This window comes from Anser cygnoides, chromosome 14 (assembly GCF_040182565.1).
Source record: "Anser cygnoides isolate HZ-2024a breed goose chromosome 14, Taihu_goose_T2T_genome, whole genome shotgun sequence".
Lineage (NCBI taxonomy): Eukaryota > Metazoa > Chordata > Aves > Anseriformes > Anatidae > Anser > Anser cygnoides.
Genome location: NC_089886.1, coordinates 7,480,522 through 7,493,818, shown reverse-complemented (window position 1 = coordinate 7,493,818; position 13,297 = coordinate 7,480,522). Strand labels below are relative to the sequence as shown.

Here is a 13,297-nt window from a genome sequence, read left to right as displayed (position 1 = left end):
AGAAAAAAAACTAGCAACTTACTGCATGCTAGAGACTAAATACATCATCTCAGTGCCAGATATGGGAAAACACACCCCCGTGGGCTCAATCCAGATTTAAATGACTGCAGAGGCATGTTTTACTGCTCCAGTCTGACTGAAGACTCCCAGATCCTGGTGCTGACCTTGGTGTTTCCCAAACCTAACACTGATACAAGTTACGCTGAACAATGTCAAAGTTGCAAACATAAGGAATGGCTGCAGGACTTGCTAATTGGAAAATTGTAATATAAACCCCCCCAAAAAAAACCACACTCAATAGCTGATGATGTTCTAGGTATTATTTTTCATTCCCATTTTTGTGTAATTGTTTCACAGCTGATGTTCACACTCATTTCAAACATTTTTTATTTTGACAAACTCCCGTGACTGAGCTAAGCAGTCAAAACTGGCATTGAAGAATAAGAGAAACGGGAGAAAAATGCAATGCCAAAAAGGATTATGTTTTTAATGTTATACTTGTAAAATTCAGAAAGTTTTTAATGTGTATTTTTCTGGTAATAAAAAAAAGAATTTATTGAAATTTAACACGTAACTGAAACAAAAGTTACTGTAATTCTTTATTATGAAAGAATAAAGCTAGAAGGAAAGTATTTAGACCCCCTGTCACTCCAGATCTTAATGCCTGAGCTGCAATACAAGAAAATATTTAAAAGAAAAAATGTGAAACACAAATCCTACTAATTTCAGATCTGTTTTTGGTTTTTTTTTTTGATGCCTTCAGACCTTCTTTTATGTGTTTCTCATTTCTAAAAGCAGCAGCAGGCTTTTGCTGGGTGGAGGGGGATAAAAAAAACAAGCCTTGCAAAGAAGTTATGCAAGCGTATCTTACTGTCCAGGTTCTTATTAAGGATGTTGTTTTTAGGATGCATCTGGCAAATGTTTTAAACAAATACATAAAACTTTTTTTCTTGTAAGTAATGATATATTTCAATACTAAATGAAGTATTTTAGGTATTAGAAATCATCTATGTTGCTTCACTGATTTCAAAACCAGTCCTGCACTCTGTATCCTGTAAAAAAAAAAAAACATTTCTTTCTGCAGTCCCTGCCGAAGATTTATACAGTATGTTTCTCATTGTCCTGCTACAAACAAATTCTGAAATTAAATTTATTTTAAAAACATACTTCTTGTCTCTAACAGGGAAGCTGAGGTAACATCAGAATGGTATTTTGGAATAGAAACACTTCTTAAGACAAAGGATATGAACAAAAAGAAGAGTGAGTTTACAAAGACTTAAGCACAGCTCAGACAAGTGATATCACATACTACAAGCCAACCAAAACTTTTTTTGCCTCTCTTCCTAACATTTGTTTAAAAAAAAAATTGTACTCCACTTCACAAGCATCCATTTACATTATTTATAATAGCAACTTGCAACCACAAATGAGGACACATAATTCACTTATATTTCAATTCATTAAGAGGGGTTTTATAACTGTGAGCAGTAAATAGAAAATATAACAGCATTTAGCTTTTTTTTTTTTTTGGTATGGTGAGTTAGCAGGTGTGGAAACTTTCTGAAGTCTAAATAATTGAGAAACTTTTTTTTTTTTTAGGGTGGATTTAATGCACAAGGAGAACATGATTTACACAGAAAAAAAGAATTGGAAAAGAATGAATGCACTAAGCACATTAAGTCTACTAAGTCATGCCTCAACAAGCTAATTCTGGAAAACAGAAAAACTCTGATATATCTTTCTGTGCCACCCAAAGATTTTAAGTAGTCACATAATGCCCAGACACCTGTGACTATTCTCAGAGCTTTTACAGTGGAAATTTATTTTCCTTTTAAAGCCAAAAAATGAAGCAGGTCACAAAATTGGTTTCGCAATGTGATCTAAAGACAGGAGAAGAGAAGCTCGAGCAACCCTAGTTCTGCCAGTGTTTGCTCTGTGGCTTTGTGCAAACCTTGCACTGCCTCCCTTGCGGTATCTGCAAAACACAGCGCTCGTCTGCATAGCGCTCTGGTGTTGCCATGGGCTCCAAGCTGATTTAGGTGGCACGTAGGGACAGTACATACCAGAAGTAAGGACAGCACACAACAGAAGTAAAGCCAGACCTCTTCAGGAGTTAGTTGCGCTTGGCTTTTGGGATGCTGCTTAAACTCCAAATTGAAGCAAAGCAGTCCCAACCCCTCCCCAACCACAAAAGCAAGATTCCTGCAAGAAATAACCATCTCTGCTTGAAGTCAGAGAGACGCGGAAGTTCAGGATTGGGCTGGATCAGACCCACCTTTGATAAAGTGAATACTTTCAAAATTCACTTGATCTGCGCCCCCAATCTATGAAAATACTTTGGTGTTAAGTGCTGACTCTAAATCCTGCAAACGGTTCCCATTAGCATCAACAGACTCCAGCTTACACAAGTATAGCTACAACAAGCTTTGGTCTTTTATCTTCAAATAGATTTAACATTTGACAATCCAGGGGCTGAGAAAATCTATCCAGATACAAACTGCCTAATTCCATCTACTGCAGACTTCTGTCTACTTTTAGGAAGGGTCAGGAACCAAAACATTACATCTGAGAAACAAAATCAATTATTAATTCCCTGGTATCTCTTATTACCTAAAAACGGAGAATATATAACATCAGAGACCACATCAAGAAGCTCAAATCAGCCAAACCCAGCGATGCGTAGATGCTGCCACATCACCCCTATCCACAGGGGAGTGGCTTTTCAAAGGGACTCCTGTGAAAGCTGCCCTTCAGAAGCACAGCAGCTTTCCCCTCGAGAACATCTGAGGAAAGAAGTACTGATGGAGACAGTGGAAGCACTGCCCTGTTACACATAAATGGACCAGTAGGGCTCACCCAAAGGACTGGATCACATTTCTACCTGGCCTTAGCGTTTAGGGTAACCACCTAAATTCTTCATGCCTTGATTTACCCATTATGTTGGCTACTCATTAGCACCGTAGCAAAGACAGGCACAGTTCCAGCAGTCTACTCCCAAGTCCAGTCCATCGCAAGACACTTCTGATCTCAATGCAAATGGGCTCATGCCTACATGAGTTGCTAGAAACCAGGCAGCGAAAATATTCACAGCAGTGATACATCTCTGAGGATCTCTATGCCAAAGAAGAGAAGTTCACTCATTTCAGAGCCATTTCTATGCAGATGTTTTATACTGATTTACTTTTCAAAATGCAGATCTTGAATTCAGCCTTATTGCAGGGGAAGCGTAAAGCAATTGCAGAAAGAGGGAATGCAGATGACCACAGCAATACAATTACATTGCAAGACAAGATCAGAGGAAATGCATATGATACTGCAGGATTAACACAGCAATGACTCCTGAAATCCAGTTCCCAGCAAGAAATGTTGGTACCTTTAAGTACTGAAGGAGTCAAAATTCATTGCCCTTCATATTTCTCTTTTCCACTTATTTTCTAGCACATTAAAGAAAGGAGTGTGAAGATGTTACACTTCATTTAAAGCATCCTTGATCTTTACTTCACTGTTTGCATTGTTTATTCTAAAAGCTGTTCTAGTTTCCCAAGGTAGTCACAACACCTGGGAGAAAACAGCAAAAGGCAGGGAAAGGACTAAAGGCTTTATGCTGATTTCCAGGGTAGCCTCTCCTCTCCTCAACATGAGCTGCAGTTACAATATGCAATCCAGTTTATTCTCAGGAGGGGTGACCCAGACTTCTGTGATTAAGCCAGAAATAGCTTTAGATTCCTCCAAGCCTACAGCCCAGGCCAGTGGCAGACAAAGAGCATCCAAACCTTTTTCTGTGGACTACCTGCTTTGGAAACACATACTACTGAAAATCCACGTAGCACTGAAACCTTGTTATTACACTTTTTGCTAACGGTTTAGAATGACTGACTACAAGAGCTTGTGTATAGACCAGAAAATCAGGATCAGGAGGTTAAAGTCATGGTATTTTGTATGCTTTTTTTTTTTTTTTTTTAATAAAACAGAGTCCATGCAATGCTCTTTTTTATTCCCTGTGGTTTGAATCTTCAGGACCACAGCATAATGCTTTACTCTTTAAATCGTTTTTGTTTGGTTCATGGTTTTGTTTTTTCCTCTTTGCAAAGAAACATTCTTATATAGTCACAGGACTTCCATAAACATCACCAGATAGCCAAGACATTTGATAAAATCATGTGTTAGCAACTGTGATTACTGATCATTCCATCCTGCCTCAGGATTTTTTATTTCCTTTTACCTTTCATTCATCAGATGCCAACTATATTAGGTATCACATGTACCACAGCTATTAAATCAATCCATATGCCTATTCTCAAAGTGACTACACTGAATCCTTTAAGAAGAATCAGGGAGCGTAACACTTTGTGCGGTACCAAAATTTCCTGTTGTCTTCAACCTTTCCTCTCCGCACAGACTTGTCTACAGGTTATCTTTGCACAGAGTGACTCATGGGGATAGGAAGGATTGCAAAACTGGTACAGGCTCTATGCTTCTGTGCTCTCCTAATCCTATCGTGGGTGACTAGCACCAGTTCTTTTGGGATGACCAGTGAAATCCAAAGGCTGCTCTCTAATTTGTGCTGCAAAAGCCCAAAGCTGCAGCCAAGGATTAGCCTTGTATTAGCTGTACTGTTTATTACTTTTTTTTTTTCCTTTCACCATATCTACTTTTCCCAATTTCATTTTTAGAAGGGGAAAAAAATAATATTCACAAAAACTAATATTTAATTCTTGCACTGGGGAGACACTTGGGGTGACTTACACCATCATTTGGGCCAAATTGCATCTGCAATGCAGGTAACAACAGTTGTACCATCTGGCCCATAGTATGCACACTAGCATACAAACATCGATATAATCAAAAATAATTATAAGCTGTAGTTTTCAAAGCCAACTAGCAGTGCCTGGAAATACACAGTAAAATGAATTCCTGGATTCCTCTCTGCAGCACATGTTTCCTGGGACATGAATTCCCAGAGAAATCATAAATCCAAAAAAAAAAATCAGATCAGAGAGTTGGCTAAATCCCTCTGTCTCCCACACTTCAGGTATTTGTATACATTAGTAAGATCCCCTCTCAGTCTTTTCTCCAGGCTGAACAGCCCCAGGTCTCCCAGCCTTTCCTCAAAGGAAATGTGCTCCAGGCCCTGTATCATCTTCGTGGCCCTCTGCTGGACTGTTGCCAGGAGATCCCTGTCTTTTTTGTACTGAGGAGCCCACAGCTAACACAGTATTGCAGGGGAGGCCTGCCCAGGGCAGAGCAGAGGGGGAGGATCACCTCCCTTGGCCTGCTGGCCCTGCTCCTTTTAATGCACACCAGGATGCCACTGGCCTTCTTGGCCACCACGGCACACTGGGAAAGAAAGCTCACCCCAAAGCCGCCCAGCTACAGCCTGCCTGATTACCATGCGTGCCTCCTGACTTGAGAGAGGCCTTCGTGCTCCGCTCATCTCTGCTTGTTAACAGGACGGCCTTGCACCTGCCTCCGCTTCTCACAGAAACCAGGAGGGGCGGCCTGCACCCCACTGCTGGCAAAGAGCAGCCCCAATTTGTACTGGGACAAGGAGCATGGATCTGCCAGGCTGTCAGCTTTTCTCTTTGGTGTAACTGGCAGGCAGAGCAGAAGTCATACAAAGAAGGCCAAGTCATAAGTAGTTTCCTAGTGATTTACTGGAAAATCCATGAGCCAAATTCATCCATGTGAAGAGGGGAAAAAAAGGCACCTATTGACTCAACTATATATTGGCACACTAGTGCAAAGCACCAAGCTTTCCCTCCACCAGCCTGAGAAAAGGCTGTTATGAAACACTAGCCACTGCACAAGCTTTCTCCTCCCAACCTATCTCCTGTCTGGAGTATGCTGCACACAGCCGGGAAGGATGAAGCCATGAACTTGAAATAAAAACATGTTTCTAAGATGCACCTTCTACTTTTTGTCTTCAAAACCATAATTTTTCCTCTCCAGTTTTATTGGCAGAAGCTGAAAATAGAGGCAGGATGAGCAGAGCAAAGAAGAAACAAATAGAAATCTTGCCAAGTCCCAAAGAATAGGCCCGACTCTGGGTTCAACTGTTAGAAGTATCTAGAGGGCCAAATTTCTGACTGCCTCATACCCAGTGGAGCAAGGTATATAAATATGCCCCAGTGCCAAGTGGATGGGAAATGCTGCCAAATCAGATGCAAAGGAACATTTTGAGACTGCCTGGCATTGGTGTGAATGATAAATCAAGGTGCAAAACAGTGTAAAATTCAGACTGAGAGCTTTCTTTAGATGCTAAAAGCCTTCTTTAGATGCACGAAGAATTCACTAGAAGGGAAAATGTTTAGAACTTTAAGCACAGGGCTCTTGGGAATGTAGTTGTTTTGTCTATAGAAGAACAGAGCTGTCAGAAGCTAATATGTTTTCAATTTGTGAAATCTGTGCTATTGGAGCAATCCTCACCGGGTACCTTTTATTTACTTCCTTCTTGGCAAAGTCCAATTACTGAGATGCTCCATGAGTGATGCTCCTGGCCATCCCAGGCGACAGCAAGCTCTGCTGGTGAAAACAGCAGCTTTTGGGGCTTTTGTGGATGGATCCATTTCATCCTTCTATGCTTGTCCAAAGAAAAGAAAAGCACTAACTGTTCTGGGAGAAATCATGCCTAAGTAAGCTTTCTACATAGAAAAACTGCAGCAGAGCTATCATCTAGACACACTTCCTTAACAACACAGCTACAAACAATGTTGAGGTTGTTCACGTGTCCCAGGATAGCTCATGCTCCAGTGCAGTCTCCTACATTTTCCAGGAGATTCCTGCTCCTTCCCTTTCTCCTCTGTTTTCTACTGCAGGAGAAAAGACTGACAGAGAAAGTGAGACCTGACTCACTTGAAGTTGCAAAGAGCAGCAGTGATTTGGCGCTGAGAAGCACAGCAGCTCCTTGCCCCTCATGCCCATCAGGCTACATTGACATTTTTGCAATTTAAGTTGCTTAGAAAAATTACTCTGAACTGACTCTTTCTTCCTTCCCAGCACCGTGTTTTGTTTCACAGCTCATCCTGCAGCAGCAATGCACATTGTTCACAGCCACTGAGCAGAAACTTCTCCTGCCACAGCTCCTCTGACCTCAGGGAGCTCATGTCAGCTGTGCGTCTGCACACCATTTAACATGGGGATTGTGAGCACAGAGCATTAGTACAGCATGACCCAGCTCGCTTCCATGAGCTCTCCCTGGTCTTGGCTCTTTGTCGAAAAGATGCACAGGGTCATGCTCAGTGCATCACCCAGCCAGGGGAATCAGCAAAGCCACTGCCCTGCTGTAACATGAGGGAAAGGCTCTGGGGTGGCACCCTTCACTTTCATGCTGTGGGCCTGCAGCCTTTTTCTTCCCCAAACTGAGTGCCCATGTAAGCCTCACAGAACAGCAGGACAGGGAAGAGCTGGCTGAGCATCACTTTGTCCTTCTGGCTTGGCAGGCCTAGAAACCTGCTCTGCAGGGGAGGTTCATTGCTTTGAGCAGATGTGAGGGGATCCCAGTGCACAAGAGAAAGCAATCCTCAGCCAGAGCAGATGCTAAGGGCGTCTCCTCTTCATTTGAGGAAGAAAGGCTCTGTTGAGAGTGTTTGATGAAACTTGTGGTTTAAAGCATCTATTGTCTGCTAGCCACAGCTGCTCTGGCCAAAGAATCAATCAGCCAGAAAGTTCCCTCTCTCCCTGACAAGAGGAAGTACAAGCAAAGGGGAGCATTTGGTCTTCAGCTCATCATCCTTTCCTACCTGTTCCATGTCCCCCTTTCTAGAGATAGTTATCTTTTATCACTTCCCTCTAAGTCAAAGCCCCATATTAAAAACACACACACACGACATCTGGTCTTCTCTCCTGAGCATTTATGCTTCAGGAAGGTGCTTTTAGAGAAACCACAACATTGGCTTTATTCCCAGCTATCAGTCTTTTATCCCCTTTTTACTTTCAACAACCCTGCCATATATACAGGTTTTTTTTGATCTCTAGATAAAGGAGAGCTGCATGCTAACAGGGACCATCAAGAAACATGGGTGAAAGAAAAATAAATAAATACTCCTGGAAGGAAAGAGATACAATGAACTCCAGTATCCTTTAGAGGTTTAAAAGTGAACTGTGGCTGAGCCCAAATATTTGAGTTTTCCAGACAGCGTGGTGTATCAAAGACTACTCCTCAAAGCCACATTCATCCAACATATGAATCCACTTCTGTGACAGAAGCTCTCTCAGAAAGAGCCTCCCCCCAAAGCTCTCTGAAACCTCCAACCTGGAGCCAAAAAGGACCTTGTGGATGCTTCTAACCCACCTTCCACTGCCCTCCATGCTCTCCAGAGCTCACTGCCAGGTTTCTCCCTCGACTCTCATGTCCCTTTCTCAGCTCCTTCAGTGATAAGGATCCTGATTTTCCCTGATGAAGGGGCAGAGGAAATTAAATGGTGTGGCCCTGATCCTGTCCCCTTTAATACCTACGCACATATAACTCATTTCCATTGAACTCCCATAGAGCTGCAATAACTCCTACTTACCTGTTTGATGAAAATGTGACATCATTTTAGATACTATTTGAGGCAAGTGAAATTTAAATCCATGAAGACAAACATTTACACTGAAACTCCTCTTTTGAGAGCTATCTCCACCTGTCTAAGGACAGAGGAGACAGCGTGTCGTCTATAAATGTATGGGAAAGGAGTCAATATGACTGAAACTGTGAATACAAAGCACATCTCACAGCTGATTAGACTTTATTTCAAGGTAGTATCTGAGGCTAGCTTTTGTTGTGACATGCATTTAGAGTTAGTAGCTTATTTTGGAGATGATTCCACTGACAGAAAACATGGAAACTAAGGTCTGAACAACAGATTGCATCTTCAATCCTAAAAGATATCTAAATATTTAAACATATTTTAAATGCATCTCTTTCATTCCAGTGAGCCTGGTAAGGATAGGAGAGCAGAGTAACAGCCCTGAAATCCTTTACCAGAGTTTGCAACAAGCTCAGCTGGAGCACCAGCAATTCAAACTTCATCAACTCAAAATGCCAGCATGATTACGACTGCTCCAGGGCGGTCACCCACTGCATACGGGTGGTGGACCAGAGATCACAGCATTGTACAGCTCCTGACTCCCACTCACCCTCACCATTAAAGGCAGCCAGTGCTGTTCCTATTTGAACCGCATTTAGAAATCCTAAATTGCTGCCTGGCTTATGCTAACAACTGCACAAGCATTATTAGCTTGATTATCACCTGCTACCTGGAGCCTGGCCCAAGCTGAATAGCTCCCTTGATATAAGGAACCAAACAGCCAGAGGGAGTGTCGCCCGCTGACCAGGGCTGGACCAGAGATGCTGAAGCTCATTCCAGCATCAGACACAAGCCACCTCCAAGTTTCAATCTGCTTTTCATACTCTCACCATTACACATGCAGGAATCTATTTATCTGGGAAAAATTTTAGGGTTTCTTTTGAACCCATAATTAGTTCATTCTTCTTAATAGTGTTTAGTGGAAGAGACAGTAATTTACTTTTACAAAACAGATGTATTATTAAGCATTTTTAATATTTAAAAGCTTCTATATTTTTGTTGCACAGGTTGATGGGAAAGCCATTAACAATTCTGCATACACCTTATTAGAAAGGCTGCCCACATCCCAGCTCAGACAGAGCATAGCCTGATAAAAAGGCTTAATACATAAATACTTGTTTGTGTTTGGAAAGCTCCTGGAGCTTAGCCAAACATTCAGTGTGCTGAGGAAATGCAGAGAGACAAGGGCCTGCTTTTAAAGCGATGCTTGTCTGCAGCTCTGTATTATCCTGAGTGACATTTTGTCCAAGTACAGTAATAACACATGTCCTTGCCTGCCACTGAAAGCAAAAGCCAGATTTTAGTACCTGACGGAAATGTTCTTGCTTTTGGGAGCATCCAGACCTGGGAGAAAAAAAAAAAAACACATTCTGCTTATAAAAACTCTGATTTCTTCACATCTAAACAAGCCGGTTTCCAACAACAAAAGCCTCTCAGATACTGCGTGTAATCTCCTAGCTGCTGCCTCGCCAGTCTTTTAGTAACACCTATAACTTACACAGAGATGTGTCACTGTAGATTTGAAGGAGGCTGAACACCTATTGATCCAAGTCACAAAGAGGGAACCTGGAAGCAGGGAGCAGGGCTGTGGCTGCTCCCCAGCCTGTGCAGCGAGGCAGGACCAGGAAGAGCCCCAGTCTCCTGACTCCCAGGACACCCACACACAGGGTGACAACCAAACCACTTGCAGGGAGACCCCTGATTCCCACTGTAAGAAAGTTATCCTAAAAACGTGCTTACACCTACATGAATAGTTGTGCAAGAAAAGCAAGACTGTGGTAAACGCCCCCTGCAAAGAGCATCGTTCAATAGCATGGATAAAATTGCTGCCTTCATTGCTACAGAGTGCTCCCTTTGAAGTCCACAGCGCTGCTTGATGGATCCGATCCTGAGCTGCTCCAGACAGGCCATTAACACACCCTCATTTCCTTAAGGGCTCGCTCTCTGGAGCATGGCAGGAGAGCAGCTCGGGGAGAGCAGGAGGTCTGTAAAGCCAGGAGTGGGAAGGCAGTGAGAGGGCAACTCTTCGTAGCTGAGTAAGTGGGGGTGAGAGATGGAATTTGATAAAACGATCAGGCAGCATGTCTAACAAATTAAATAAAGTGCTTTTTTACACAGCTAATTTATGGAACTCCTTGACACAAGTTATTGCAGAAGACAAAGGATTTTAAGAGGGACTAGACAAAGTCATGAAGACTTAGTACCTAAGGGTCTGGATCCAACGTTGGCTTGAAAGCCTCTAAACCAGCAGCTGCCAAAAGCTGGAAAGGTTTATCTGAGGCAGGCTCAACATCTATTTATTTTTCATACCTTTCTCTATACGTCTGCCACTAGACTTGAGCAGGCAATGGCTACTTCCACATCATCCCTAGCAGTGAGCCAGGCCAGAGGACAGTGTGGAGCCGAGCTGCTGCAGGTCACGGGACTCAGCCCCTTCACGTACAGCATTTGTCTCCAGATGGCAGGGCCACAGGCCTATTTTCTCCTAGATCACCACTGAGGAGCTTTGATTGCTTTTCAAAGAAAGAGACTTTAATTTTGCTTGCCCATGAATTTTCCTTCCTGTTTGTACGTGCCCAAGGCTGGTCCTAGCATGGCTCAGAACATGATCAGCAGACAGGTCAGAGCTGTCCTCCAGGGATTTTCATACAACTTCTTAGATTATCCTTATTAAGTGAAAGAAGACTTTTTTAAAGGTATTTTTCTCTTCTCATTAAAGCCTCTGTCACAAAAATTACTTGTCACAAGTTTAATTTTCTGCAGAGTCCAGCTTTCATGTGTTTGCATTCATAAGACGAGGGACAGAACATGAGGAGGAAATTGGACCAAATTAACCTGCTCCCATGACAATCCACAATAATAACAAAAGTGGAAAATGGCAGAGAATTAAACTGTTCTTGACAAAAACTGTAATGACCTCTAAGAATGCCTCTAAAGTAACTGTCCAAGTAACAGTTTCCAAGTGTAATTTCAAGGATATGCTAAGCAAACTCACCCTGCAGAATTTCATGCAACTGGTTAACAAGCCTGAGAAAAGAATGAATGAGAGGAAGAGGTAATCAATACTATAATTAGCAACACAGTAATATGAAACAGGATGATTTGGTTAAATAAGCACAGATAGATTGGATCAGGGAATGCTCCAAAGTAAAACAAAAGAGTTTTAATCTGATTTGCTTTTAGCACTGGGAAAGAAAACACTTTAAAGAAGTTGTACAACAGGGTGTCTTGCTCCATTTCAAACTCAAAATAATCACTGGGGGGAAAAAAAGCAAAGCAAACTGATTTCAAATAGGATAGCCTTAATTAGTCAATCCCCAAATAGAGAGATAGCATTAATCAAAGTCAGTGCAGAATTAGAACGAAAGGCCATTTGAGACTGGGCCAATCCTCTGAACAAAAAGGACACCCAAAATAAAATTATTCCCACCAAGTAAAGAACAGAGGCTGCATGCTACATTTTCCTCTTTAAAGCTGATTGAGGCAGCCAGGGCTATGTTTTCCAGGGACTAATATAAAGGAGAGAGAAAGAAAAGCCTTGTTATTGTCCTTGTAACAATGGCTCTGTCACTATCTAAATGCTCCTGTTCAGAATCAATATTTCTGAAAATGGAGTCAGTGTCCATCACGTTGAAGAAGAAATTCAAGCAATTGTCCCTGAATCATAAAAAGAGACCTAAAAACACTACCTTCAGGATAACACTGTGTTCTGACACACCAGCCACAAGCTACACTGAGGTTACGCAAAGGCACCCTGGCCACGTCAATGCACAACCGATCATGGTTCAGGGACAGTAAAATTTTAAGTTATTCCTTCAGATAAAACAAAGTAGCAATACAGCATTATCATAATACACCTCCTTAATCTAGTCGGAGTCTACAAGAAGAAAATAATCAATCCTTGGAGGATTTCCACTAATATAAATAATAATACGTTACCCAAGGCCTTAATGCTGTTATACTAGGAAAAAAACACTGAAAATTGTGACTTCTGACTCCAAATTTCAGTTCAAAACAGCAAACACTTCATGTGGGATTCCTTTGTCCAAATTCAGATACCTACAATATGCATATTTAAGTATGAAAATTCTTTTAGAGTCTATATATGAAGAGCTAGATTGATACTTCTGAAGGAAAATCCCTTTCATTCCAGGACTGATGGATAGACAAAAACAGCATCACAGATGACTAATGGTAAAGATAAATCCCATTTCTGAATTCTAAAAATAAATAAATAAATAAACAGAAGTTAGCTCTAAGGCCAACGTATAGATTTCTTCAAAATTTGTATAAACCAAAAATCTAAGAAAGCCTCAGTATCATTTCACAAAAACATAGAATCAAGTTAGTCAAAGTCACTCATCACACAAAGTGAACCAAATCTGTCTTTCAGAAAATATCCTCCAATTATCACAAGAAGCCTAACATAGCGCATAAAACACTATGAGTCAAACTTTGGTTTCCTTCTTTAGATACTTCTCAGCCCCCTATGTGGAGAATCACTCTTTTAGGAGTCAGTCCCTGGCACACAGTCACACTCAAAGCTGTCTTTACCAAGTGAAAGCAGTGGGTGGATGACTGTGTTAGATGTCTTTTTTCACTGGTCCTTTGATAAAAGTTAGCTTTGAGACAAAGAAATCGCTTGCTCTGAAGACACACAGGCAAGCAGAGGTCTGGAAGGCACTTGGATCTTGGTGTTAACATCCCAAGATAAACCCTTGGGCCAAAAC

The 13,297-nt window shown here is 41.7% G+C and overlaps 1 protein-coding gene across 1 annotated transcript in view; it reads right to left on the bottom strand.

The window, feature by feature from the left end:
* Window positions 1–13,297, bottom strand: part of SGCD (sarcoglycan delta) — a 517,792-nt gene that overhangs the window by 475,882 nt on the left and 28,613 nt on the right. The gene's annotated exons all lie outside the window — the stretch shown is intronic.